The sequence below is a fragment of the Falco naumanni genome, chromosome 2, assembly GCF_017639655.2.
Source record: "Falco naumanni isolate bFalNau1 chromosome 2, bFalNau1.pat, whole genome shotgun sequence".
NCBI lineage: Eukaryota > Metazoa > Chordata > Aves > Falconiformes > Falconidae > Falco > Falco naumanni.
The window spans coordinates 120294853-120322395 of record NC_054055.1 but is presented as its reverse complement, the minus strand read 5'-3'; the positions used below and the strand labels follow the sequence as shown (position 1 = coordinate 120322395).

The following is a 27543-nucleotide window of genomic DNA, read 5'->3' as shown; positions in this document are numbered from 1 at the left end:
AATCTGAAAATGATTGACTGGGGGAAAAAAATACACTCCGATAGAGTAGATAATACAGATACAGAGTAGAATAAAACCTCTCAGCGCAAGTAATCTTACCAGTAGGCTTGGGAACGAGGCGAGGAGAAAAAAAACCTCCCAAACTAGCTTCAGTTAAGAAAACAGAGTTTTCATTTCTCCAAAAGCGAAGTTTTCCTTACCCTTGATGAGGCTGAATTCTGCTCCTGGAAGGCGTGCTGGTAAGGCGAGCTGCCATTGCACCAGGCGCCGCGTCCCTCCGGGTCAGAGGCTCGCGTCTCTGCGGGGCGCGGACAGCAGCCCGGGGCTTTGCGCTGGGGCTGGAATGGCAGGTGACAACTCTGTTCCAGGGAATCAAAGCAGAGGAACAAAATATTGAATGCATCTACGCAAAGTTACACAAAACCTGTTGGTAGTCCAAAGGGTGAGCACTTTTTGGCAGGACAGGAGGAGGGTGGTTGCAGCAAGAGCCTGTTTAGGATGTGCAACTTTTCACCGGGGCTTAATCGTCTTGGTCAAGCTCTCCCTGCTGCTTTCCTCACTGTGTTTTCACACCAAGGGTTTGTGACTCAGCACAGGAAATCTAAAAGCTATTGACATAAGGCCACTGTTCGCAGAATCATTTGCTTAGATATAATCGATGACGCAGTCGTGCTCACGCTCTCCGTTCTCACATGGCAGCTGAAGTGGTGGAGCAACAGTGAAGCTGAAGTGTATGAAAATTGATTTCCACTCGCTGCTCTTCATTTTTTAATTGTCCCTGTTGATATGTTGTTTTTCTTGGCTGCTGGCACCTACCTGTGTGTCAGAGTGGGAGGAGCTGCAGATCTGGAAAAAGGAGGTGAGGGATTCCATTTCAGAAGACCAGAACCATTGCACTGGTCTGGGGTGCAGTGAAATCACGCCCAGTCTGCTCCATGCCTGTCACCTGCTCTCCCTGGCGTGGCTGCTCGGTGCTCTGCTATACACCTCTAACTGGTAACTTAACCCTGGCTCGTGGGTTTTGCATGCACCCACCTACCTCTGTGTGACTGCACTGATTTTTATTTTCCCCAAGTTAGCTATACACTACCAAGGTAATATGTAACATAATTTGTTTTAGAAAGAACCAGGTCTTTATCCTTTATTTTGGTTTTTTTGTGAGCCCTTCACTAGCCTAATGCTTCCTGTAACTGGGGAGGGATTTTTCTTTATGATCATAGTTTTCCAGTTGCCTGGAAGGGTAGAGATATATTGCAAAAATAAGTTTTCTGCTTGAAGTCACAGAGCATTAGTTTTACTTTTTGTCATGATTTAAAGGAAAACACCTTCCCCCTTTTTCCCCTGAACTGTTTAGGGTTTTAAGATTTTAATATTGAGAAAAAAAAAGTGGTTTTTTTTTACTCCTGGGAATTCAAAGTTTATGTGGCATGGGTAAACAGGATTTAGATGTCCTAATAACCAGTGGAGAAGGTGTCCAGTCATTTTTTGTCTCTGGTGGGAACTCTTTCTCCTGCTTGTCATAAAAAGTCTTTTGTGCAGTTCGCCTCTTTCTTTAGGCTTCAATCCAGCAAACCACTTTCAGCGCACAAGTGGTCTCATTTGCTTTCAGTGACAATATTCACAGGGGCTTAACAGAAAGCATGAGCTGGAGTGCTTCGCTGGGTCAGGGCCCGCTGCACTCGCGCTGCATATCAAGTCTGCACATATGTTATTCTAGAAGTTTCATAACTCCACAGTATCAATCCTTCTTTGTACCTAGTGTTTTCACACAATATATGCTTGTAGGGGAGCCCAGCTTAACCAAAACGTGTGTGGATGGGCGCACAGATGCGCACCTGGCTGTGCTCACTGCAGCTGGGATGTCAGGGCATGCATTTCTCGTACAGCTATGTTCGCCAGGAACACACGCTGCATTTCCCCCCCCAATTCATTGTGTTTCACTTAGAGATTTCAGAGTGATGACTTAGGGAAATAATCAGTAAAGTAATTAAAATAGCCAAGCTTTGTCCTAGCCGTGTCCAGGCCAGGCACAGTGCTCAGCGGTGGATTTCCCACTGCGAGCACCAGTGGATGCTTGGATGCTGACACTGCTTATTTACGTTACTTGAACACGATCCCTGGTTTGCTCAGGTCTCACCATCTGTCCATTTGAAAATATTATTATTTATTATTGTTGCTGTTGTTGTTATGATTATAATATTGTATTAATTATTGTTGTGTTTGTTATTGCTATTATTATTATTACTATTACTACTATTTTAGCAGTAATATATAATATATAGTGTATATATACACTATTGCTATTACTGTTACTATTATTACTATTATTGCTATTGCTATTACTATTATTACTACTATTGCTCTTGCTATTACTATTATTACCACTGTTGCTATTATTATTTTGGAAAGTTGGCCTAGCTTCACACAGAGTCGAGAAAAGACCTTTTAGATGAGAAGACGAGCTGGGGAAGCCCTCCCATGTCGGCAGCAAGCGAGGGGCAGCCCTGGTAACCCCGTCCCCTCCGCCTGCAGCCATGGGGCTCTGCCCACGCGGGGCAGTTGGGTGGCTTCCCGCTCCCGCGGCCGCCCAGGCTCCCGCCAGGCTGGTCTTGCTGAGACGTGCTCACAGGCTGCCTACGCTGCACTTTCTGCTCCATGGAAGGTCAATGGTGGAGGTCCTGGGAGCTGCCCGCCGAGGAGGGACAGCCCCACGGCTCCCTTGCTCGCCAGCTGTTGGTATGAGCTGGCTGGCAGAGAGCTGGCTCGTGGCTGCCTTTGCCACGCTGCAGTGGTAAGGGCAATTTCCTTAAACAGCAGGAAAAAAACCCACAGATTATCTTGTGCTTAGAAGATAATGTGACACAGGTAGGGAATTAGTCTCAAAGTCCAGTGTCCCCCGAGTCATTTGAAATGGTAGCCCGTGCTGATTCCACCACCTGTTTTTGCCATTCAGCACTTTATACGTAACCTTCTGGGCAGAACCACCAGCTCTGGCATGACATTTGGGGGATCTCCGATCTGAAAACAGTTACCTGGAAATAGTTAACTCTGAAAAGACGCTTCAGCTGCAATTTCAGTTAGACAGGCAAACCCTCATAATCTCAGCCCTCCCCAAAATCCTGGACACAGAGCAGATTTTAATCATGTGCATATTGTGCTGACTGCATTTTGAAGCAACATATATTAAAAAAAAAATCCCTTTGAAAAAAAAAACACCACCACCACAACACAACTTATAGTTAGGCAACAATTGTCCTAAAAGTTTTAGTTTCCTATTTTGTTTATCAACAAACATTCTTTCTACATAATTTTGGTTTTCAGTTAAGAGCTTTGCTGAAACTCAAACCTGGAACTTCTGTTCCACTTCTCCATGCTGTAGATACTTTGATTTTGACAACGCACGTTTCAGTGGCCACAGTTTCTGAGCAGGGAAAACTTCATCCCTCTTTTGCACATTTGAAGAAATGCTTTGACTTTGCAATTTCCAGTGTAGAAAATTCAGTTTTACAACAGGTTTGTCTTTCCTTGAAGTTGCCTATACAAGATGAGATGGATATAAAAAAAAAATAAAAAATCATGATTTAACTCAAAGTCTCATTTAAAGGTGGGACCCTACCCTGGATAATGACAGTGTAGCTGTTGTGTCTTGTTCTGGAGGAGGTTGAAATAGAATCGGCCTCTCCTTCCCACAGAACCTCGCGTGTTCTCCGGGGCAGCATAATCAGGAGTCTTGTCTCAGCAACCTTCACCGACCGCTAAAGCAGCTCTAATTCTCATCTGAGTACAGAAGGGCTGGTGATTTTACATTCCACGAGGTGTGGTCGCGGTGTCCCAGGGGATGGTGACAGGCTGCTGACATCTCTGGAGGCATACACCAACGTTTGGACGACATGCGTCAGCTGAGGTGATGGTTCCGGAATGTGTTACTATGGTGAGAACTCGAACTCTAGTAAGTTCATCCCTTCTTGTTAAATTTCTCAGCAGCTGCAGGCACCTATGTATTTTTCACCGCTTGCAGTGGCGAGAGCAGTGTCTAGGTGACCCAAGACAGGATCATTCCCGTCTGAGATTCATGTCTTATTTCTTTCTGGTGGGTGAGATATGGCTATGGAAGAAATTGTGTTTCAGATGTGCTGTACAAGCGTCTTTAGCATCTTTCTGAATTGGAGGTATCTGTGTTTTCTTTCTAAATCAAAATAACAAATCCGTTCCAAAATTTTCTTCCTACTGGTATCTATCAGATAGGGCCAAGCCTTGTGTGGGTGGAAGCGCCACGATACGACTGCGATAAGCCATACATTCAATGTGATGGATTCATTGCACGTATAGCCAAAGTCGTGTGAGGAACGAGGGAAGATGCTCGCACCAGTTTCAGCTGGGGAGGGTGTGTGGGACCCTGGAGTTTGTTGGAGACGGCAGTCTTGACCTCTGTCAAGGTAAAGGAAATGGTATATTAGCTTTAGCATTTTAATCAGAGACCTTTTTAAACAGCATCCCGCGTTTGTCTTAGTTCTTTGAAGTTCTCACATTACAATGTGTTAGGTAGCTGACCCTGCTCCGTTAAACATATCTCAAAGATGTTAAACCTTTTCTCTGCTTTAAGACAAAAGTAAAAATATACCTCCTTTCAGTTCCAGCCCCAGCAGCTGGAGATGGGTTTTGCCTGAGGCTTCTCATCGTTGCCCACAAAATGAGGAATTACTGCCTCTAGCCCAGTGGTTAATGTGAGCGCTCTCTAAACCACACGTTAGGGACCATGAGATGAGTTGGCTCAAACCACCCGGTTAACGTGTCACGCTAACCTGCCGGGGTGTCCTGCCTGGGTTCTGGAGAGCTCCCGTGAAGCATCTCTCCCATGCGCCGGCATGGCACCAGCTTTGCGACACTGGGGAGTGATTTCCAGCGGCGGGTCAGAGCAAGCAGGAGGTGGCAGGGAAGGGGAGATGTGTTTTCCAGTCAGTGCTGCTACTGAAGGGTGACCAGAGGTAGTCACTGGGCAGTCCTCAGGCCCCAGTTTGATCTGTGGGAGAAGGGATATCAGAGGTGCTGGGGGAGACGGGGGTGGGACGTGTAGGAAGGCAACATAATTCTATTTATCTGGGGGGGAGGGTTCGCAGGATCTCTGCCCTGCACCCCCCTAAGTGTGCCATTTTCCACGTGCTTCTGCCCTGAAGCACGCGTCCTGTCTCTTCATCTCACCGAGCCTTGTGTCTGTAACCAGTTGAAGAAGCAGCTTTTTCTAGCTAATGCTCCCCGTGATCGCTGCCTTCCCTAAATCAGGCCCAGAAGGTGTTTATGAGAGTTTTGCTTGTGCTGTTCTCCCTCTCTCCAATATACATCACTCCCAACTGAATCTGTGCTGGGAGTCTAAATGATCTAAAGCCAGATGTTTGAAACAGATAATAAGACAGAAGGATGTTTATGCCTGGGGTAAAGAGGGATAGATCTTTTTTTAATATATATATTTTCTCTTACTCATACAACTCCTGCCACTTTAAAGTGGGAAGTGTATCCCCTTTTAAAGAGAATAGCAGCTCTCCCATTGGGTATGCCTGCGAAGCACTGTAAATCATATATGCCACTCTTCATATTTTAACCATTCTAATGTGATTTCATTCTGAGATCAAAGGATGTGCTGGGACAAAATATTTTCCCATTGCCAATTTAAAGAGGATCTGAGAAACCCATGCATTCCCAGTTGTCACAGCCTAACCCCTGGTTGTCTGAAAGTATGTGAGAGAGACTGAGTGGAGAGACAAATACAGGGGAAGAAAGTCAGCCTCCTACACCTGATTTTCGCTTTCCTTGAGTCAGATAGATGAAACCCATCCCCGTGACATGTCTATATCATATCTGATCTAGTTAAAGCTTTGAAGTGTTGATAGTGTAGTGTTAACGTTAACCTGACTGACAGAGTCTTTCCTGGAGTTGACATGAGCAAAAGAAGATAAATTAATCACTCTGGTGAGCTTCGTTAGTACCAGCACAGGGAAAAGTGAGGTTGCATCTCCCATGCTAACCAGGGATTCTTTATGCTGCTCCTATGGAGGGCTGTGCCTGAGGGAAGAATGGCTGAGAATGAAGAAAGTAGATTTTGAGAGTGGAAAACTGTTGATATGAAGTGAATTCAGGAGGAAATAATTAGTGGGACAGGTGACTGAATCTTCTTCAAACAAAAGTATGTTTGCTCTGTGAACTCACCAGAGAGCGCGATGCTGACATTCCTCTGGTCCATGTAACATTTCACCTGAAACATCAGGGTAAACTTGTTTGTGAGAACCTCTGGAAACAACAGAAATTTAGGGAAGAAGTTTGAGCCCAGGACTTTCCTCAAGCTGTCTGTATAGATCTGGTCACTGCTGTATTTGCAGAGTAGCCAGGGCAAACCCCCGCTTTCCTGTAAGTCCCTGTCAGCTCACACCTCAAGGTGCATCTTTACATAGACCGAAGAGTGTGCACTCCACGGAGTACAATCTGACAGGGGAGTCAGGAGTGGGGGCTCCCGACACCTTGTGTGGGTTCCAGACAGGACCTATCTGGTGTTTTGTACCCAGAGCGTTTCACAAAGGTGCTGCTCCACGTGCCCCACAAAGAGAGTCCCTGCTGGACACACAGGCTGGGCGGCTCTGGGGCTGGACAGCAAGTCGGTGGCAGACTGGAAGGAGAAAATCTTGTTTCCTCATGCCCTGGGTAGTCCCTGACCTGCTGGGCTTGGCGTACCAACATGCTGCTCTTCCCTGCTGTCCTACAGCCCGTTGCTGGGTGCCTCCAGCAGGCAGCCTTCTGCGGCTGGCAGCGCAGGCTCCGCTGCGGCACAGGTTTGTTGTCTCATTTATTTCAAGGTCCTGGTGAAACGCATCCCCATTATTCTGGCTCTGTAGCTTTGGTTCCCTCATCTGCAGCATCTCTCTTGTTCTGAGGCAAACATTTTTATTAAAGCCACAAATAAAGCACGTGCTGGGTCACTAGGCACTTGTAGAAAAGAGTGGAGACTAGCACACTGTGTATGGGAGGGATTACAAACGCAGAGGCTGTAGCGGAAGCAGCAGTAGATGTACGGTTGGGGGAACTACAGATGCTTGCTGGCTGCAAAAGCAGTGAAAGGTGATGACTCCAGAAAAGAGTCACATAGGAACCATTTAGCAAACAGTAAGAAGGAGGATTTGTGAATTGTTGTGTTGTTTAACCTTAAGGCTGGTTTTGGAGCTTTGTTGGGAGGGCAGGAAGGAGCTATAAATTGGAATTATTCTGATCATCCGTCAAAATGTTTAAGTGAAGAACAGGGTACAGGGGTCTGCCTGAATCATCAGGAGAATGTAATGGCCTGGGTTCTCCTTTATGGCTAAGGAGTTGTAACTCATGACTGCCAAGTGAGAAACAGCCCATTGTTCTTTGTTGAAAACTGGAAACAATACAGTAACCGTATATATTAACCTTTTCATATTCTTGGGATATTAATGCTTAATATCATGTACTAGTTTAGCTGCACGGGGCTCTCAGGGCCTGCTGGCTCTTCTAGCTTATAGAATGACTTGATCTAATTACCAGTATTGAAAAAGCTCTTACTCTAAAGCTAAAGAGCATGGAGGGTTCAGCGCAGAAGCACGTACCCAGCGCACACGACTCTGCAATCCCGCCTGTCCTGAGGTTAGCTACAAGGGCCCCATTTTGTACCAGGGCTGGAGGGATGTCTGGGTGCAGCATCTTTGGGACCACCAGTTTAAGATCTGGAATCTGAACCCTTCACCCTGTGTGTTTCTAGGCTGCGGATCTGCTTTTCAAAGTAGATATTTCCCAGATTTTCTTCTGCAGGTATGGCTAGCGCCAGCAGCTGGCACACTGGTGGAGCAGAATATTTCTTGCCACACCAGCAAATGTGCCAAACATCTGCCTTCTTGCTGTGCATTGGTGATGAACACCCTGTCTCGCGAAGCCACATACCCATGTGGAGGGTCCGAAGCAGTGTTTATTGGTACATACTCAAAGGAGAAAGGTAAACTGCTATTGCACAGTTCTCTTTTGCTAAACTGGCGCTGGGTTTTCCAGCCACAGCCACATGTAAGTCTGAGGTCTGGGCCCCACTGAGTAGGAGCTGTCTTCCACCACGTTGGTGAACCGGAGGGAGGAAAGGGTACGTGTGATCTGGTAGCTGAAGTGGCACCTCCCATAGTCTCAGGCATATGGGTGAATAAACTGTGACTAATATTTTTTCTGCGGTGCGATATCAGAGGTCGCACAATCGCACAGAGAGCAGTATGAGTGGAGGTATGTGCGTCAAGTTACCTCCCTAACATGTTGTAAAGCGTCACAGGTGAGCCACTTGTAGTGCTGGTTACTGACTGTGTTGCCTGTATACCAGCACTGGGAACGCTTATGGACCTTCTTGTTGCTCATGATAGAACTGATGTCTGATAGGAACCTGGATCAGGTTTCTTCTCTATCCATGCTACAAGTTTTGGCCAGGAGAATGAAAACCTGGCTCTACTGCTGTTAAAGCTAATGAAAGGTCCAGGAGCACATATAGAAGAGTTTACCGAAGGGCTTGTGTAAAGGCAACATTCACGAGAGTAGCAAGGTAGGACGAGATGAGGGAATTTAGAGGAGCCGTCTTGTTACCTGCTACAGAGGGAACTGGCTCATGTCTTCTGACTGGTGTGGCACAAATGTCACAGAGCGATAAAATGTTGCAGAAATGCAGGGCAGGGCATTCTCTGTGACACTGGGCATGGACCTGTCCCAGCTTGCTTGGACCTTGCTAGTGTTTGCCACAACCTGCGAGGTGGTTGGTAAATGCAGGGTACAGTGAAGGGGGAACGGCAGCAAATGAGAAAGGTGTTTCCCTTTGTGAAGTGACCAAAGACTCATGAGGAAACCAAGGCCAGGGAATACTGCCAGGAATACTTGAAAAGCAGGTGTTTGGTGTTCATCGGTATTGACACAAAAACGAAGATAACTGGGGTTTGAGGTTTCCACCCTCAGGTGGTACTCCTTTCCTCTGCCTTTCCATCTTTTCAATATTTTTTTTTTCTCTTCTTCTTTTATGTCCACACTCAGTATTTACAAAAGGGAGAGCAGTGTCTGCTTAGTGTGGCTAGGGAAGCTGTTTACATTTTCCTACATGCCTGATGTTAGTTAATATTTAGAGGAGCCATTCTGGAGGCTGTAGAGGAGCCTGTATGTGAACACAGAGCTTTCTGCCAAATACACCTGGCAGAAGGGTTACCAATATGTTTGGTTTTGAATGCAAGCACCTGCTCGAGGCTGAAATGTTGACATTTAGTATCTTTGCATGTGGTGTGCTTGCAGCTCTGTTGTATAGCGCATACAAGTTATACTGGTAAATATTTCTTCACTCGCTGTCCTGGAGACTAAAATTGTTTAGCTGTGGAACAGGGAGAATTAGCAATAACAGTGCACTCTTCTGTTCCAGCAGTGATAAACATTTGACTGTCATTATGTTCAGCTTGGACTATTTTGTAAATATTCTGAGCTCTCCATGTGCGGGTTGTCATCACTCTAGTAATCCAGCTTCATCTTGCAAACTTTTATCCATTAAATTAAACCAACAGGCCTTAATGGAACAAAATGTGCAAGGAAAGGGTACTGACAGACATAGCTGAAGAAATGGGTCTTCAGTGAACGCTGTAGTGTTTTGGGGGATAAAGTACAGCACGGCACAAATGTCTTGCTAGAAAATAGCAATGCGATATGAAATCCAAAGCACGAGTCTGGGAGCAGTAAGCTACGTGATGCAAAGTTGTTGGGATCTACACTGATAACAAACGTGTTTTTCAGATAGAATCAAACTATGTTTTGACAAACTTTAGGTATTTCAGTTATCATCATTTTTCTTTAAAATTATATTTCAGGCAACAAGTACGAAGCAGCTGTCATTCCTGATGTGAATAAAATCTCTGCATTTGTATCAGGGCTTAGAGTGCCTGGTGCTATGAGAAGATACAAATGCATCAGTCAGAAACATCTGTTACTTGTAATGGATTAAAAAGCACCTGGTCTAAATACACACCTTTTACAAGGTTAGATTTCAGACTAATTTGAAAGTTTTTAAAACTTTCAAAGCTGAGGCTTATGTTCGCCCCTTACAAAAGGAACGTTATTGAGGTTAAGTTTCAATGGCTAAGCTCTAAAGCATCAGCAAAACATCCCAACAGCTTCATAAATCGGAATAGATTTGCTGCCTGCTGAGACCAGCTGAACGACAGACAGTCACAGATGCACTCCTACACATTTTACATTTCAAGGGCTGGAAGAAGAGTCTAAGTTGACTGGATCAACTGTTTTGCCGTGGATAATTCAGCCGCCTGCACTGGAAGCCAGGGACAGTAGGCATCTGCAGCGGGGCCTCATCTGCAGGGCACTTTCCCCGAGGAAGCCCATCAGATCCCACAGGATCTGTGTGCAGGCTGGTAAATCAGTCCGTCCTGAGCCTTGCCATTGTTTGTCCTTGATCATTTCATCTGCCCATCTGCACAGATGGGCCAGGGACTTGGCGGGGGGCTGGGGGAGCCGGGCGGGAATGGAGGTGCCCATGTGTTGGACATGGATCATTAAAGTCAGCGTTAGCAGATTAGGTAGGGCTCAGGTGTCTCCTTGGCAGGATACACGAAGTAAATTATTTATATAAATAAAGAGTCATCCAAGACAATTAGCAGCCATAGAGTGAAGCATGGTGCGTGCTGGGCTGCCTCCCTCCCTAGGTGACAGAGCCAAACCCATGTAAACAAGGGGTGTAAGCGGGTCAGTTGCTTGTTGGCCCTGCCAAATCAGAAATTGTGCTTCTGGCTCGGTAGGAGCAAATTGGTTGTGACTGCAATCATCCTTGCCACCCCTGCTCTGGTGTATTCCCTTGCATACCAATCCTTAGGTGGTGCAAATCAACCCAGCTCCTCTGATAGCAACGCCTGTGCCTCCTCAGCTGTGCTGTTTGCATGGACGTGCGTGGATGTGCGTGGATTCATGGCATCTACGTGTCTCCTGTGTGGTTGTCGTTGTATACGGCCGTGGGGAACAAGGATATCCTGGATTACGGAACCTTTGGTATTCTTCTTTCTGAATGAAGAGGGGCTCATGTAAACCAGCTTTGGTGTCTGTACGTTCAGCACGGTCCCATCTGGAAAGGTTTATAGGCACAAGTGCCTGGAGGCAGCTCGTGTCCTTGAGCAGGACAGTTACACAGAGGTGGGGCTGCACATGTGGTGAGCAGCCTGTGTGTGCTGGGGAGTGTGTCGTAGGAACAGCTGTGTGGAATAGGCTCAGGACCAATCCTGACCCTGAGCTGGCTCCAGGCAGAGCAGCACAGCACATCCACGCTGTGCTCCACACGTGCCCAGGTACATGGCCACGGGAACACAGCCGCCGTGCCCCACACCCGCACCGGCGCTGCACGCAGGTGGTGGCACATAAACACACGTTGGCGCCTGGACTAGTAAGCCGTGTTGGATGTGAACTGCCTCAGTGGGCTTCGCAGCCCCCGTGCAGGCTGTGTCGGCGTGCGCGGGGGCTGTTGCGTGCCTCTGAAGCACTACGCCTGTGTGCACGTCGGGTAGGTGCACAAGTGCGATCGTATCGGTTGATATGTGGCTACGCAGCCGCAGCCTGTTCAGCTTCCAGACGTGGAACAGGGCCTTAGCTATATGCATTCAGGTTTATTTTTGCCACGGTGCTCCCTGATGTCCTGGCCGAGACCTAGGCTGAACACAGAAGGCTCTTCTCTAGGGGAGGGGGAAGGGGATAAAGAAGAGCGGCTTCCAAGGGCCACTTTTACAAGTCCAATTTAAATCAAAACTTTTCCAAAGCACACTTCAGCCTTTTTCCTATGTGACAGAACACTTTACTCCCTGTGCATCATATGTGAACAAAATGAGTGCATTTTATTCTGGCAGAAAGGTAGTTGTTTTCTTTGAGGTTTTTGTGCCCTGTGTGCATTTAACTGTCGTGTGGAACGACGTGAAAGGGGCTTTTTCTGAGCCTGTCTGTTGTCTCAGTGAAAGGGCTGCTGGAGTTTTAGGCTGCCTGTATTATCCTAGCAGTGATTTTATGTCACTAAATAACAGGCTATTAGCACAACCTTGCCATTGGGGTTTGTCACACTTTGTATGTCAGTGTGTACATGTGGGTTTCTTTGCTAAGTCTCATCTCCCCCAGCCTGCAGTCTGGTCATTTCAAGCAAAGTTCGCAAACAGCATAATAATGCTGGAAATCACAAAAGGGGGAGCTAATGGCGGCAGCTGCTATTGTAAACCTGATTTCCACAGGCTCAGCAGGGCTTGGCACAGCAGAGGCAAGCTCGCTCAGAGAGGCCCGGCTGCCGCAGCTCTGCCTGAGCCGGTCGGTTTCTGCCATCAGCCTGGGTACGAGCCGGGTGGTGGAGGCTCCTGGCTGCCTCCTGCAATGTGCTCCTGCGTGGCTTCTGCCCCGGAGCCTGGTGTGCTCCAGCTTCCCTGGAGTGGGTGGCAGTGTTGCCATACAGGAGGTCAGCCTGACGCGGAGGAGGCTGAGAGAGAGAGAGAGAGAGAGAGAGAGGGAGGGCATCACAGCCCCAGAGGACGCAGAGGGGAACGGAGGTGTGTATGCGGTGCCCAGCTCCGGGGCCCCCGAGAGCGGGAGCAATGCCCTTGTAAGTGAGAGGTAGCCTGTGCAGCTCACGGCTGATAGCGTCCTCCCCATGGCTCCTGTCGAGCCTGTGCTTCTCCTGATGGAGGAAGAACATAAGGCCGTCTACTCCATATATTTTCTGTACTTAAAGATATTTGTTCTGAGTATATGCTACCGGTGTCCATCTAGTAATTCTCCTCTTCGCATGTAATCTCCCTTGATGCCTTCTCTTTGCTGGCATTCAGCTGGGTTCAGGCTCCCAGTACCTTCAGGGAAGTGGAAGGACTGAGCAGTTTTCCTTGTTCCTCTTCTGTCCCTCCTCTCCCATGTTACTGCCGTGCACTCCATGTCGCGTGAGAGAGGCACCTCTGCTGTCCGACTGCATATACATCTCCTCCCTAAATCAGTATTTAAGGTGTTTGGAAGCACCTGCGACATTGAGACCAAAAACGGAGGCTCAGGTCATCTCCAATATTGTCTTGGGTTTCTGTGGAAATACGGTGGTTTATTCCTGTAGAGATGCTGGCCGTGCTGCGACGCTGCATGCTGAAGAGGCAGATTTTGTTGAGACACTTTGGCAGCTGAAGCCAGCACTCCGTGGGCTTCTGTTTATATGGGTTAGGATGTGCTGGTGGCTTTTCTTTACTCTTCTCTGGTCTGCATAGCTTTGAAAATGTAATTTTGTATATCAGACGTAGCAATGGGTGTCGTCTAACACCCCTTGTTAAATGATTTAGGTCCACAGTGTTATGATCTATCTATATAAAAATATAAGCATGATGTTTATGCAGTTGTTTTGTGTGCCTTATACACACACATGCACACACACATACATATGTTTAGAGCCTTCTGTCCCCATTTCAGGCGTGTCTGAAGTTATCTTAAAAATAATTAAGTACTTACAAACTGGAATTGTGGAAGAGAAAGTCTATGCAAATACTGCCCATACTGTGGGAAATGAGAGGAAAACTTGGCAATTGCATAAGCTAACTAATCAATGCCCCGCCAATATGCAGGCATGTATCTATGGATAACCCGCAGCATATGGCATTGCTTGCCTGGTGGGTATGATATGATTCTACATGGGGGACATGTGAGGCTCACGTTATTGCAGCAGAGGAGAAGGAGCCCCAAACAGAAGGTTCAAACCTGTAGCAAGTAGGTAAGGATGTTTACAAATTTAAAAGATAATTTTTTTGGTGCAAAGGCTGAAGTTGTTCTATAGTGAGGGTGTGCATTACACAGTAGAACCTGTCTATGGTTCCTATGGCCCACGGTGTGTGTTACTGGGGCACTTCACAACTTGTACGCATTTGTCTCTGTCACACATTTTGCCCTTCCTTGCATTGCTGGTGTAAGCATTATCCTTCGAACACACCAACACCTACAAGCCTGGTCTGTATTGTTTAAACCCCATTAAAACTGAAAAATTTAAATACTTCTAAAACTCTGTCCTTAGGTGACTTTCTCAGGGTCTCATAGGAAGTCTTTTGTAGGGGAGGAACTGAAGCTGGTGCTGCTGAGACGCAGGGAGGCATGTACGTAGGCCAGAAGCGGGGGCTGCGTTTGCCAGCACGGAGCCGAGGAGGCTGGCAGGGATTTGCTCCGGCTGGTGGCTGAGCCCTACTGGCTCAGCCTTGCATAACAAAACTGCCCCGCTGCCCAGCTCATGCCAGAGCCTCCTGAATGCTGGTGGCTCCTCATGCAGAAAATGAACAACAGTCACCCAGCGCTGCTACCAATACGTCCTCCTGCCTGCAGGTAGCGAGCTGGAACCAAGGCATCGCTCCACTCCACGTCTGAAGGGCTTGCGCTGCAAGGCACCGACTCATTCCTGCAGAGAACGGAGCGCCTTCAGCGCTCGGTCAAGTCCAGTCAACCGTCGCCGAGGCAGACCCTTAGCCCTCGTGGTAAGAGGGCAACATGAAGTAAAGCAGCGTGTGGTGGAGGGGAAGCACGTGGAGGGTTATCGTATTTAATCTGTATAGTATTTCTGAACTTTCCTTGAAAACACAGGTGGGGATTTTTGGAGGGTGGAGGAATGGCTTTTTAGAAAGCACTTTTTATTTCTCTAAAATCCTTTCATTTTTTCCCCCCTTTCCTTATGAAGTTTTGAAAATATTTAAAGGAAACCAAACATCTTTGCAAAGATATATCTATGCTGAAAAGACAAAAGAAAGTTCTGATAAAAAGCTTCTACCAGCTCCTACTCACTAACTGCATTTCACATTCATTCTTAATTTAAAAATCTCATTGTTCAAACACTTTTAAAAGTTTTAAGATTTCCACTCTGAATGTTGGTTTTTTTGTGTCTGATGGTACTAATGTGATCAAATCAGTTCAGCTCAGCTTCCGTTAAGAAGATGAATGTATTGAGGCTCCCGACAAGGCTGTCTGTCAGTACCGCGGGATTATATGATCCTGCCACTTGGCTCCACGTTTGCTCTTGGTGAGGCTGATAATTCCATCACCCTCCCTGAAGTTGCGTTTCATTCTCCATAAATTCTTTAGTGCCTCTTTAAGCCTCTCATATTGGAGCACTTTGTCTTCCGAAATGTCCTAGTTTGATCTGTCATTACGGTGGCATGTCACATTCAGTTACTGGATGTGTCTCACTAGGTGCAATGTAGTGCTGGCTGCCAACATAACTAATTGTGAGTGAGTCCTGCTCGTGAGGCAGCTTGCTGAAAAACGCAGCTGAGAATACCGTTTTCAGAGTATCTGCTCTTTGAACTGTCTTGGCATCAGTGAAACGCTTCATTATAGAGAGACATAATAGAACCATTGGCTGTGTCCAAGCTGGGAAACTTCTGCCCAAACTCCCCACTGTTGCTACCCTTGGTTCAGCTCTACCGGTGATAGCAATGAGGAGGATAAATGAATAGACTGCTGGTTCCCAAAGCTTTCAGAACGACAGGCACGGTTGTGGATGCCACAGCCTTCTGCTCTATTTGTGTTTGCCCTCTTCAAGCCAGCATCCCCCCTCCGCTGTCTGAAACGGCTGCCGCTGCCTTCTTACCCCTCCCCTGGCCCTGGCCCCCCCGCACACCTTGCTCCACGCCCCCTGGGATGCCACCGGTGCCTTGTCTCCCACTCTGCTGCTGGCCCTGACCAGTGCTGCTGCTGGGACTAAGTGTACCAGCCCAGCAGAGCACGTTCGGCTTCATTTGATGCCTTGCCCACAGCCCTAGAGTGCTTCGTCAGCTGGGAACTGCTGATGTGAACACAGCTCCGCTTGCAGCTTCCAGCGCAGGCATTTCATCCCGTGCCAAGCATGTCAGTGTGACACCCAAATTTAGCATGCCAGTCACTGTTGCTTCCCCTGATACAGCTCGGGCAGAGAGACTGGGAAATTGTGGCAAAAATACTCTGTTATGTTCAAAGAGAGATTGACAGTGCTATTAATAAAGCTATGGCTGGCAAATCACAGCCTGTACGGCGGGAGCCCAGCATTGCCCGGTGAAGCCACCTGCCCTTCTGCATCGCTCTCCCGCGTGGTCTTTGTGCATTTTTCTGTTACATCTATCGGAAACACGTTTGCCTTATTGGTTCCCCCAGCTTATGAAAGTCAAGTTCCCACTCCGACGAGAACGTACTACACCTTGCGGTAACCCCGCCGTGTAGCATACAAGTTTTGCAGTTTTACATTTTAGCTTTCTGAGCCCGCTTTTGGTAGTCTGCACCACCGTGAGTGATGTGCAGGTCATTTGTACGGTACAAACCCCACCTGATGAAAACCTTGCTCATGTCATCGACCCTCTCTTTTCTGCCCAGGAGCGGCATCTTCAATGATGTCACCACCTGAAGTATCGTCCTTAGCGTCTGGAACAGCCACACGTAGAGTGAAGGTGGTGGTTTTCAGGTGGTCCTCAAAGTCAGGCCATGCTGCCAGCTCCATCACTTCTGACACTGAGCGTGCCGGCTCCCCCCCTCCCCACCCCGAGCCCCCATGCCTTGGGCTTATATACAGCCATCCACTCTGGAGTCCCTTCCTCTCTGGTTTCTCAGCCTATAGAGTGCTTCTGAAATACGTTTGTGAGTGCGTTTTCTCTGCAACCATGGGTGATAAACTGTTTCTAATGGTAACAGAAACTCTTGCCCGATCATTCCCCTATCCTCGCAGGACCCGCAGCCTAAAGAGAAACATTAAATATGCAATACTGTGAGAAAACTGGAAGAGCAACAGTTATGTAGTTCATTGCATATTTTAAGGATATTCTCTGCCCTTTTAACAGCTAGATTTGAGGCTGTTAATAAACAAGTAAAATCAGAATCTGAGGTGTTGAGAAAAATGAGAGCTATCATGAACTTTGGCTATACATACCCCTGTGCTTTCCTATGGATGCGTGTCTTCGTTTCCCTTTGCTGCCTTCTTCCTGGAATACAAGGGTGCTTTTACTTGTTAAGACATAATTTTTTAGATATTGTTTGGCTCTGAGCATGTAGAAATGAACCTGAAAGGGAAGCATGAAGCTTTGAAAAGGAGTTCCTTGAATTTCTGCTACATTAGCTAATAGAGGGGCTTTTCTCAGGACCTTATTACAGAGTACAGACCTGGCTGGGAATGGAGACTTCTATTTCTTTTAGAGTATACACGAACCACTGTGCTCAGTATTGTACATCTGGTGAAGGTTTCGTGCAGCTGTCATTGTCATGGCAGAGTCCTTTCTGTGTAAGAGAAACCCAGCAAAGTCACTAAGTACTTGCAAGCTAGGAGAACCGTTAGTTGGAACGAGTTGTGAGCAAGCACATTTTGACCCTGAAGCCATACAGTTTTAAAAATAGTCCTTCTTGAGTCTTCCAGGAGATGCAGCAATAGCTGTGAGGATCAGGCTCTAAGGGTTTAACTTCCTGTGTGTGCCTAGACACCAATAAGCTACTTGTTATATCAGCAGCGATAATTCTCAAGGTCATGGGCATTTGCTGCTCTAATCTTAGTATGCTTTTGCTATCAAAGGGGGATGACAGCTGTGTGCATGTGTGCTGCGACTGCGGGCTGAATTCAAAACGCACTGTACAACATCACCTGGTTTTCAAGGACAAAGCTGAAGCAAAGTTTTACTTTTCACTTAGAAGAAAAAGAAAGAGAGAAAAAAGTGTGAGTGGGGGTAATCAGACCATTGAGCTTTGTTACTGCATTATTTATTTTCATTAAAACCATAATACTTAACTGCAAATAGCTTTGGAGATGTTTAATTACCCCTTTCATCAAAGGCATTTGACATGCAAATGAAGGAAGAACCAAACTGTTGTGAAATGCAATTAACAACTGTTACCAATAAACAGGCTTGGGGGCCTCGGGTGACCTGCACAGGGAACATCAGCATGGTCCTAGATCAGCACAGGCCTGTTATGACGTTACAGCCTTTTAAAATTTCAATAGATTGATTTGTTTGGTTTGCTTGGGTTTTATGATTTGTTTGAGGATTGCTCTTGTTGGTATGGTTTGAGAATTATTAGGTGGAAAAGCCCTGGGAGTGACGGATGTGATGGAGAGGCATATGATAAGGAGAAGAATTTGCTGTTTGGGGTTTTTTTTCCTCTTTTAGGTGGAATGGCTGTGGTTAAGGTGGGCGAGTATCGCTTAAAAGAGAAAGTTTCCAAGTATCCATTCGTATACATTTACTTTACAGAATGCCTGACCCCTTTTCCCTTACCACTGCAGATTTATTTCCTAAAATCCTTTAGTTCCCAGGAAGGAAAGCGTTATAGATACTCCTGCCAACATATATCCATCTGTGAGTGCTGCTGTGAATATTTATATGTTTGAATCAGAACAAGGAGAGGGCCCCTGTGGCCTGGGGGCCATTGGGGCAGGAAGCAGATGGCTCCATGGCTGCAGCAGGATGCGATGCGAGTGCCTGGGACCAGTCCTGACTGCCTGCTGAGCGGTGCTCACGCTACGTAGGGAATGCCTTGTGCAGCCTGGAGGAGGGGTATGTGTCTGCAGATGAGTTTTTCAGTGTCTCTGCATTTGTAAATTTTACTGTTTCTCTACACCACATGCACAGTTGGTCTGTAAAAGGAAAGGCAGCCGTGCGTTTGGAATACCCAGCCAGGTGTCAGGTCTGATGCAGCAATACAGCTGACTCCATGTGTGCCATTTTTGTGGAGAACTAGCTAGCACACCCTTTAGAATTACAAGAAAATAAATAAATAGTTGTTTTGGCCTCTTCTTAATGACAACAGTGCTAGATTATTCCGGCCATTTCATTAGTTGACTTGACATGTGTTCCGGTCTCCAGGACCAGCAGCTCAGTTTTCAACGAGAAATTCTGCCCCAGGTGTAGGACTCGTTCTGTTCTGGCATGTCTTTGCTACCAGCTATGGCAGACTTGCCTTTGCTGTTACCAAGGCCTCACTTGCATTAAATATTTTGCATCATTCACCTGCATTGTATGCTATGCTTTAACCACTTTGGGTTCTAACAGCCCCATTCATATTTCTAGGAGCCTTCTAGGTCCATCATCACCACCTTCAACATAATTAGGTGAGTTATCATTGCAATATTACTTGTATATGATTATGCTTTTGCTAGAGACTAAGCATAGTATCCAGTATCAAACTAGAGAGCAGCCAAAGGCAGAGCTCCCTTTGTTTCAATACGTTCACAGGAGCAAATCAGTTTCCTCTTCTGTTGGATTAGCACTGGTCTTCCTGGATCTTAAAATGCAAGCATGTCCTTCAAATAAAATACTGTTTTATTTGTAGGTAGCCATGAAACTCAATGCGTCTTTCACAAATTGAGATTGCATAAACATAAAATTACTGTAAAGGAAGAATTGGGCCGAAGGTGGTATTTCTAGTGAGTATTTTGACTGCTGTGACTGTATTTTCTTATATAATAATTATAATAATAATAATGGTGATTGGAGCTCACTTGTCTTAAGCTCATCTCCATCATTCATTCATCCATAAATTGAATTTGAATGCAGATTGAGTTCTAGGTGGAGAATTATTTCACACAGGCTTTTTCACCTTTGATCATTTATTCAGTTCAGCTAGTGGGATGCCCTGCTTCCATTTCCAGGGTTTTTTCCTTCATATTTGTCTTTGAATAAAGCACTGAAGAATGCTTTGATACTTTCTTTCAACCTGAAAATGTTTTTCTTAACCTTTATAATACCTGTTAAGTTTAAGATAGAGGGAACTAATGCTCCATTTGCAATATTGTGGTATGTATAACATTTTCTCGGTTTCCTCCAGACAGGCTTGGAGCCTGTATCGCTGGGGCAGGGGCTGGTGAAAAGAATGTAGTTGCAAGCCCAGAGACAGAGCACTGGAGCAGCCTCCTCTTTCTCCAATCAATGTCATCATCACTTCCAGAAAACAAACTTTTCTTGTAGTTTTCCTAGTGCAAAAAATTGCGTTCACTGGATCTACCCAGGATTTATGGCACTAGCTGTTCCCTTAGGATGCCTGTTGCGTGTCATGCACAGAAAAAATTGGAATATTCTCCAAATGATTCTGGGCATACCTTGGCCCTCAAGTCCTGCTGTGGATCTTACCCCAGAGTCAAGCACAGCAATGAACTGCATTAGAAAATATTCTGTCAGGAGGAGCCATGTTAATTTTCTCCTTCCACCCTCTTCTCAGGAGAAAGGCAAAACCTGCCACCGCGAAGAGGCTCACTGCTTCTGGGGAAGAACGCCATGAGGTGCTTCAGGCTTGTGTGCGTTCAGAACATTCTGCAGACTGCAGAATCCCCTGTGACAATCTGGGAAGGGCTTTGTCACTTTGATTTTGCTCTGAGATGATTTGGCCAGGGTTACCCTGTAAAACTAACAGAACAGAGGTTAGATACCCAAGTTCTCACCAGGCAAGGTAGGAGGCATCCCAGTATTTTTCTTCCAGGCAGCTGTAATGATGCCTTTGTGTGGCCCTGAGCTGGCTGGGCTGGAACAGAAAGGCTGCTTGTACTGTCAGATCCTTCCTGTCAAACAGTCCTTGGTTTATCGTCTGGCGATGGTTTGTCTGTCAAGTTCAATTTTACAGTGTCTGTTTTCAGCTTCTCGGTCCTCTGATGACTTTAAGATAATATGTCGCACAGGAATGATATCCCTTTTTGGGGAAATTTTATATTTCATCATCCTCTACCTACGGCTGTGATCTTGCACCACTGAGCATCCTACAGAACAGGAGCCTCTTGTCTGTACTTCTAATTATCCTGCCTGATGAATCAGGATCCCATTGTTTAATGACACACACACACACACACCCCTTTTGTTAACTACATTCACCAGTGTTTTATGAGGCACCCGTCTTTCCCTGTAGGAGTCCTGGATTCCTGGTATGAAGAGCTGTCATCCCACAAACATAACTACTTTATTTTAACCAATTTTTTATTGGTGTTTCAAGTCATTGGGTTAGTAAGTAACGATTCGGTATGAAGCACTGAGGACCAATTTCCATGGTGCAATGCTGTGCAGTTTGTCATAGGAACAGCTAGGAAGTGACTGTGCTGACTGGCATGTGACACTGCTTTGTCCCAAAGGGGGCATAATCCAGAGGTCTGGATGCCAAAGCAACCAGACATGGAAATGGTGCTGGTTAGGAAGACACCAACAGTCCTTGACTGCGTCCCAGTTAGAGCACATGAGTTTTTCTTGAGGGTATGGTTTCGGACCTTCCAAATCAGCTATACACAGCATACTCCTGTCCAGTCCCAAGTTCAAACTCTTGTTGGTAACCATAAAACCTTTCTTACATAAAATAATGATTTCTTAATGCAATCAAGAGATGATGTATTAGCAATATGCTATGCCCATCTCCTGATCAATTGTGCGATGCAATAACATCATTCCCAAGTTGCCCATTTGCTTGGGACACAGCTTTAGTCACTGAGGATGACAAGGCATTGCTTTTTTTCCTTTCCTTCTATTCACACTAAAAGTTAAGAGGGGTGCTGGGGGATTTGTTTTGCCTCAGTTGGTGCATTGGGTCTGGCTGGGTGGGGGATGACGTTCCGCATAGCAGCCCATATGGTGCTGTTTCAGGTTTGTGACTAACACGGTGTTGATAACCCACCACTGTTTTGGCTGTGGCTGAACAGTGCTTGCACAGTGTCACAGCTTTCTTTTTTCCGCACCCTAATCCCTTTGCCTGTGCCTCGGCGGGGGGCTGGAGGGGACACAGCGGGACAGCTGACCTGAGCTGGCCAAGGGGGTACCCCATGCCGTGTCACGCTGTGCTCCGCAGTAGAAGCTGGGGTAGGACAAGAAGGTGGGGGCTTTTTCTTCCAGGGTGGCTGTTGCTCGGAGACTGGCTGGCATCTGTCTGCTTGTGGGAGTTGGTGAGTGATTGCCTTTGCATTGCTTCTTTATTTCTTCTTTCCTTCAGCTATTAAACTGTCTTTATCTCAACCCATGTGTTTTCTGGCTTTGGCTCTTCCTATGTTGTTCCCCATCCCAAGGAGCAGGCTGGGGTGAGTTAGAGGCCGTGTGGGTGCTTGGCTTCTGGCCAGGGTCAATCCACCATGGTTGAAAACGTTTTAATCCTCCTCTACATGAGAAACTGCCAGCATCGCTCTCCAAGGCACTCAGCCTGGCTCTCGGGTCCAGCCTGTTCCTTACCCTGCTTTTCCCACTGCTGGCCAACCCGATACTGATCCTGTCCCTTCGTCTTTCTGATGGAAAAATCCTGTTCTGCTTCCAGTTTTGAGGAGAGCTGAATGAGCCCTCTGTTTACTGGCTACAATGAAATTAGCATTTGCCTAGCTGAATTGCTGGTGGAGTCCTCAAACAGAAGTTTTTAAGGGACAGAATTTGACTTGTGACAGTATAGAGAATAAATTATTTTTGAGTGCTGTAGGGGTGCGGTGGTTCCTGGTTGGCATGTTAGAAGGGCTATAGGCCAGCACTCGATAGCAGCACTCCAGCTTTATACCATCTGCATTTCTTTTAATGACAAAAATAATCCGTTTTTCTGCACTGTTGTCAAAATGCTGAGCCAACATGCCGGTCTGGGAGTGTGATCTGGAGTTCTGGTCTGGCCACATCAGCTGTGCTGTGCAGCCAAGTCCAGCAGCAGATTCTGTAATATTGTTGAGGTCTGAGCCAGGGAAAGTACAGATGTTGCAGCACGTTGCAAGTGCTTTAGCAGTTTGAAGGGCTCAGTCCAGTCCTTGGGCCCTTTTCTATTTCTCTTAAATGACACTCGAGGCACAGAGCAGAAGCAAAGTAGGCAATCCAGCAAAAGCAGGGATCTTCCCAATAGAAGCGTCTGTACAGTTGGTCAGAACCACTAATAAATCTTAATATTTACTCTTCTAACGTTTGCACTACCAGAGAGAGAGGAAATTCAGCTGCGACCGTGTTTTCCTTGAACTCAGAGACGACTGGTTATAGCTGAGGTTAGGGTCCTCAGGGGGCAACGAGATTTATTAACATCCTCTTTGCACACTGTTTTCTCTCAAATGTACTGACAAGCCACTTTTAGTCCACGTTGACTCTGACATGACCCAGTCCGATTTGCTTTGACAGCCATTACAGTAGTAAACTTAGAATTCTATGTTTTTATTTGGGGGTGAGATTAATGTATAGACTTTAGCTTTCAAGGAGGAGATAAGTCAATTGGAGAGGATACCTCAGGTTGCCTTGGGTAGGTCTTACCCTGAGTTTGGGTGGTGGTGGTTTGTTGTCTTTTTTTACTGAGCATCAACAGTTATAAATAGACATTTTAGCTAGAATGAAATTTTATCAGAATTGCTTTAGCAGTGAGGTGAAGAAGGGGACGGAGTTGTTCCAACATCTAGCCAAACCAGCCAGTTAACTGCCTTCCATAAGCTTTATGTTAACGACAGAGGTTCACTGTTGTACTTTCTTACAAGACGTGCATATGGGGGCAGAAGAATCACTAGGGGGTGGCCATAAATCTGCCTGTTGCTCTAGTCTTAGTGGTATTAAACCATAGAGAAAATACCAGTTTTTTTCCCTTGCACTTTATTTGTGCTGGGCCATGTTGGTACATGGCAGCAGTTTTATATGGAAAATCCATTAAATGTATCGGTCACTGTGACTGGCTACAGGGAGACATAATTTTTGAATCATCTAGCAATATGAAGACCACGGTAAAGAATGTATGGTACAGAGTGGCACTGGATAATATGTCAATATGACCATTCTGCCATGAAAATAAAATGCAGAATTCTGCCCTGACAAACCTTTCTGAAGTCAGCGCTAGAGAAAAGACCTCTTGCCAATTGCTCATGCCTCATGCAGACCTGACCTCCAGCAGTTACGGCGAGGTACAGTCCATAATTTCTGCTTGTGTTGCTCTGTGGAATTTGTGTGCCTTGGTCTTGACCTTGGCTTTGCTGTTAAGCCTGAGAGCAGTCGAAATATTTAGCACACAGAAATGGAAATCTCTTTTGGCAACGGCATTCTTTTAATATACACATGATTTAGGAAATTAACTTTAAACTTAAAGTTTACCTGTGTTGTAGGCAGAGAGATGGTTTATCTTGTGTCTGTTCATCTGTACCGCTACAGTGAAACATGGGGAAAATGCTTTTATGAAAAGACAATACTGTTTTCATTTTTGACAGTTAAATTTAAAAAATCATCCAGTTGTGTTGCTTGCATCGGCCACAACTAGGCAGCTTTCTGCACCAGCGTGGGTGCTGGCAATACCGTATCTCCAGCTACACTGTCCTGGTCTCTAGTGACTCCTCAGTGCTCTCCAGAACCTGACCACCGAGTGTTTGTACAAAGAAAAATGGACAGCTTTCCATAACCAAATGTGTGAGTTCTCATGGACACCTTCCATAAAATCACATAGTTTTGTGCTCCCCTATCTCTTCTTCCCCTTGCATCCTTTTTCCTGTCTTGAGTGTCTTAAAAAATAATTTCCACATTCTTCAGCAATCCTAACATAGTATTCTTTCAATTTGTCTCCGATATTCCAATTTTTTTATACGGCACCATGTATAATAACTTGGATTTAGCATGCTTTTATGTTGTATGGAATAGCGTGTCAGCACAGCACTACAAGAGAGCCCTGTAATTACTTCAGGGTCGGTGAAGGATGACCCAGTATGTTGATACATGCACTGTGCTTCCTCTGGAGCAACAGGAGAATCGGAAAGGTGTCGGAACAGCCTGCGTGCTTAAAGCAACGTTCACAGTCAACTGAAATAGTACTGAATGTGACTGAAGATGGGGACATGCAGAGGTACCTGTGAAATCTGTTGTACTGTTTTGTTGCATTTTCAGCAAAATTTCTCAACTTATGCTTTTACCATACTCTAAAATTTTGCCCTGTGTGTTCCACGCACATTCGATCCTGACCTGTGCTTCCTTTTTTTCAGGTAAACTCCCTGGAAGAGTCAGGTTCAGGAATACTTGATGCAGCTGCCAGAGGCAGGGAGCAAAGTTCCTTTAAAACCACCATGAGACTCAGCCACTTCTGCTCCACGTACAAGGTAAACTTCCTTATGCTGCCTTCTCTAACAAGTAATAGCATATACGTTGCAACAACAGCACTACATACACACACTTTCCTCTATAGAGCAGATGAGGAAGAGCTAGCCATCTATAAGACAGAATTAACATTTATTTAGTTTAATATACTAATGGAAAGCCTTTCCTTGCTGCTGTGATGCGAACTGAGAAGCAGCAGCGGCTGCCAAAGGGGCTCTTTGGCACTCACTCCCTTCGTCCTTGGTACCATGCGGTTTGGGTTAGAGAATCCAGCAGCTTTGTCATTGGGAAGTTTAGGAATTACTGACGCGCTTGCTGTGTCTACACCGGTTTTTAGGGCAGCTCCAAGGTCTCAAGACTAGCTTCTGATACAGTTCAGTGCAAGAACGACTGGAGCACACCCAAGAGAGCAGGTGCCTGAGCGTGCGTTAGCTCATCTGCAGGCATGCCTGCGCAGGCTGTGCGCATATGGGCAGGACATGGAGCGTGCAATGCCCACAAGCTGTTGTGAACTTTCTCTTTCTAGAGGTGTAGACATGCTGCCTCTGCTTTTTCTGCCAAGGACACCAGGAGAGGGTCAATGAAGGAAAAGGTCTTGGAGTAGTGTGGAGCAGCCTTCTCAGTGCAGAGAGCACAGGCTGACAGGTTTTATCTGCCTTAGTCCTGCTTCTGGAAACACTGGGCCAATGTCTTCAGGGTGCCACATCTCCTCTGTGCCACTCTACCAAATCTTAGAGGTCAAATAATACAATTGTCCAGTAAGCTGCAGATTCCCCTGCGGCTCCAGCACATAGTGGGGAGCAGAGCAAAGTGGAGTCGTTCCTGGGGCGGGGGAATCGTCAAGAGCTGCTCTGTGTTCTCCCAAGTGGAGCTGAAGCCAGAGCTTATTAACTGCAGCTGGAAAACTGGTTCAGAATAGTAACATGTCCCTTAGTAAAAGCAGACGATATCTATGTTAAAAACAGGTTTCATCCTTCTCCTTTAATGTTCTCCAGACTGTTGTGATTAGTTCAAAGTACATTATCCCATAGGCTTTCGTTTCCCTGGGTCAACCTAAAGACACATCTTTTTTAATAGTTCTAAGTGTCCTTATTACGCATCCCCATGGCATTGAACACTGCAGGCATTCTAGTCGGCTCCAAAGGTTGCTTCTTGGGCCTCCCAAACTGTCAACAATTTGCTGGTGGGTTTCACATAGCTACGCTGGTTGGGCACAGCAGGATGATACGCTAAGGAAATGGGCTTAGCAAAAGAAACATCCACAATTAAAATGTAAAATATGGCAGATCTGTATTAAGCATCAGATTTTTGAATGCAATCTGATTCTGGTCTTGTCCCTGGCTTTGGTTTAAATTCCCAGGAAAGACCAAGTCTCTCTGTGTTGTCCTCTGGCAGCAAACGGACTCCTTTTGGCTAAAGAATTCCCCTTTGTTAAGCAGTATCCATCACTGGTCCAGTGGAGAGCACTGCTGTTTTAACTGATATTATCTCAGCCTGAGAATTTAAGCCCTCACCCTCAGTGTGTTTTTGAAGAGCATGTCCAAAGTCAGACACAGGCTGACTAAAGCAGGCCTGTCGCTTCCTTCAGCAGTCCAGGATTCCAGATTGTTTGATCTCATGTTTCTGGGCAGCTCTGCCAGTGTGTATGTCCTCCTACCAAACAGATGACTTAATTCCCCAAAAATACGGGGTGCAGATAGCATTCACAGCGACACATGGAATTCACAGAACTGTACAAAGACATTTCTGCAAACTGCTGCAGTCTGCAAATAGAAGTCTTATAGTAGTTAGTTGCTAGAGGCTCATTTGATTGTTGCATTGCCCTGCTGGGGATGTAAAGCAGCTTTCTTTTGTCATCTGATGTTACGGTGACAGAAACGAGCCTGCTTCTGCCCTAGAACGTCAGCCCGGTTGCCTTCTTCACCCTGCACATATCTATATTCAATATTGAGACTTAGAGATGCACCCACTGCTTCCTCTGCCATGATAAGCTGCAGTTTACTGAAAAGTACTGGGAGAATTTGCTTAATTTTCCTGGGCACGAACCTTCGGGGTGATGCTGCGACTCTGGTAGTGTGCAGCAGCTGGGTGCTGCCCACCTTCCCTCCTGTTGGGCTGGTAGCAGAACGAGTTACACTCGCTTGAATTTTGACCCCTGGCTTCTTCGCTGCCACCAACTTGGCTTTAAAACACGGTCAGGCTTTGAGAAAAGAACTGTTTGTTTGGGTGGGATCCATTCCTGAGACAACAGCTCGGTTGTGTTGACTTCGCCGTGAAGATGAGCCTGAGGATGTAGGTTCTCCCTGTTTCCATTAAACTCTTTCTATACAGGTCCTGTCTGTCCCCTTAGGGAGGAAAACTAGAGAGAGAGTGTTAAAAAGCACTCGCGCTCAAAATGAAAGGTGAAGAGTGATCTCAAATCACAAATGCAAGGGTCTGTGTGGCAGACTTTGTGGTGTGGAAGAGAGGGTGAGGTTACGCTGGCATTCTGTCTGTGAAGGCTCAGTTT

General features: G+C 46.2%; 1 long non-coding RNA gene across 1 annotated transcript in view; it reads left to right on the top strand.

Annotated features, from left to right (window-relative positions):
• Positions 1–25027, top strand: part of LOC121083131 — a 146922-nt gene extending 121895 nt beyond the window's left edge. Inside the window, exon 6 of the long non-coding RNA XR_005826245.1 lies at positions 24923–25027. This is a non-coding gene — a long non-coding RNA (uncharacterized LOC121083131). The remainder of the gene's footprint in view (positions 1–24922) is intronic.
• Positions 25028–27543: the final 2516 nt, after the last annotated feature.